We start from the raw sequence: 2,399 nt of genomic DNA, 5'->3' as shown, positions 1-2,399 counted from the left end.
GGGTGACTTGATGAACGAACTTAAAGAGTCGACTTGGTGAGAGTAATTTGTGGGCTGACCTGGCGGGGTGACTTGATGAATGAACTTAAAGAGTCGACTTGGTGGGGTGACTTGATGAACGCACTTGAAGGGTCGACTTGGTGGGGTGACTCTATGAACGGACCTAAAGAGTTGACTTGGTGAGAGTACTTGGTGGGGTGACTCGATGAAAGGACTTAAAGAGTCGACTTGGTGAGAGTACTTGGTGGCTCGACTTTATGAGCAGACTTAAAGAGCCCACTTGGTGAGAGTGGGCCTAACGGGGCGATGTGGTGAGTGGGCCTAACGGGGCGAGTTGGTGGGGCGACTTGGCGAGTGGTATTAGAGAGCCGACGTGGTGAGGCGACTCGGCGAGTTGGTTCGTTGAGATGACATGGTGAGCTGACTTGGCGAGTCGACCCGGCGAGCGAACTTAAAGAGTGGACTTGGCAACGTACTCGAGTCGACTTGGTGAGGCGACCCGGCGAGCGGGCTCAAAGAGTCAACATGGTGAGGCGACTCATTGAGTCAACATGGTGAGGAGCTATCCTTGAGGCGACTTGGTGGGCCTACTTGATTAGTTGACTTGGTGAGCCGACCTGACGAGCTGACACGGTGAGCGGGCTTGAAGAGGCGACGACTTGGTGGGGTAACTCGGCAAGCCAAATTATCGAGGCGAGATGGTGAGTCGACTTGGTGAGCTGACTTGGTGAGCGCACTTAAAGAGTCAACTTCGTGAGGTGACTCGGCGAGTTAGCCCGCTGATGCGACTTGGGCGGGCCGACCTGGCGAACGAACTTAAAGAGGCGACTTGGGCGGGCTGACCTGGCGAGCGAACTTAAAGAGTTGACTTGGCAACGTACTTGAACAACCGACTTGGCGAGCTGACACGGTGAGTGGGCTTAGAGAAGCAACTCGGCGGGGTGACTTGATGAACGGACTTAAAGGGTCGACTTGGCGGGGTGACTTGATGAACGGACCTAAAGAGTTGACTTGGTGAGAGTACTTGGCGGGGTGAACTGATGAACGGACTTAAAGAGTCGACTTGGTGGGAGTACTTGGTGGGCCGACTTGATGAACGGACTTATAGAGTCGACTTGGTGAGAGTAGTTGTTCTGGTGACTTGATGAACGAAATTAAAGAGTCGGCTTGGCGGGGTGACTTGATGAAAGGACTTAAACAGTCGACTTGGTCGGGTGATTCGATGAACGAACTTAGAGGGTCGACTTTGCGGGGTGACTTGATGAACGGACCTAAAGAGTTGACTTGGTGAGAGTACTTGGTTGGGTGACTCGATGAAACGACTTAAAGAGTCGACTTGGTGAGAGTACTTGGTGGCTCGACTTTATGAGCAGACTTAAAGACTCCACTTGGTGAGAGTGGGCCTAACGGGGCGATGTGGTGAGTGGGCCTAACGGGGCGAGTTGGTGGGGCGACTTGGCGAGTGGTATTAGAGAGCCGACGTGGTGAGGCGGCTCGGCGAGTTGGTTCGTTGAGATGACATGGTGAGCTGACTTGGCGAGTCGACCTGGCGAGCGAACTTAAAGAGTCGACTTGGCAACGTACTCAAGTCGACTTGGTGAGGCGACCCGGCGAGCGGGCTCAAAGAGTCAACATGGTGAGGCGACTCATTGAGTCAACATGGTGAGGAGCTATCCTTGAGGCGACTTGGTGGGCCTACTTGATTAGTCGACTTGGTGAGCCGACCTGACGAGCTGACACGGTGAGCGGGCTTAAAGAGGCGACGACTTGGTGGGGTAACTCGGCAAGCCAACTTATCGAGGCGAGATGGTGAGTCGACTTGGTGAGCTGACTTGGTGAGCGCACTTAAAGAGTCAACTTCGTGAGGTGACTCGGCGAGTTAGCCCGTTGATGCGACTTGGGCGGGCCGACCTGGTGAACGAACTTAAAGAGGCGACTTGGGCGGGCTGACCTGGCGAGCGAACTTAAAGAGTTGACTTGGCAACGTACTTGAACAACCGACTTGGTGAGCTGACATGGTGAGTGGGCTCCGCTGATGCGACTTGGGCGGGCCGACCTGGCGAACGAACTTAAAGAGGCGACTTGGGCGGGCTGACCTGGTGAGCGAACTTAAAGAGTTGACTTGGTGAGCTGACATGGTCAGTGGGCTTAGAGAAGCAACTCGGCGGGGCGACTTGGCGAGCACACCTGCTGGGGCAAGGTGGTAAAACGACTAGGTGATTCGACATGGTGAGCTGACTTAGGGAGCTGACTTGGTGAGCGAACTTAAGGGGTCGACTTGGTGAGGCAACCTGAATAGTCGACTCGGTGAGGTGGCTTGGGGAGCCGACATGGTGAGCGGTCTTAAAGAAGAGGCGACCTGGTGGGGCAACCTGGTGAGGCGAGATGGTAAGTCATCT

Source organism: Cupressus sempervirens, chromosome 7, assembly GCF_028749045.1.
Source record: "Cupressus sempervirens isolate cs-2001-9-10 chromosome 7, ASM2874904v1, whole genome shotgun sequence".
Classification (NCBI taxonomy): Eukaryota; Viridiplantae; Streptophyta; class Pinopsida; order Cupressales; family Cupressaceae; genus Cupressus; species Cupressus sempervirens.
The sequence above is the reverse complement of the archived record's forward strand: the minus strand, read 5'-3'. Positions refer to the sequence as shown.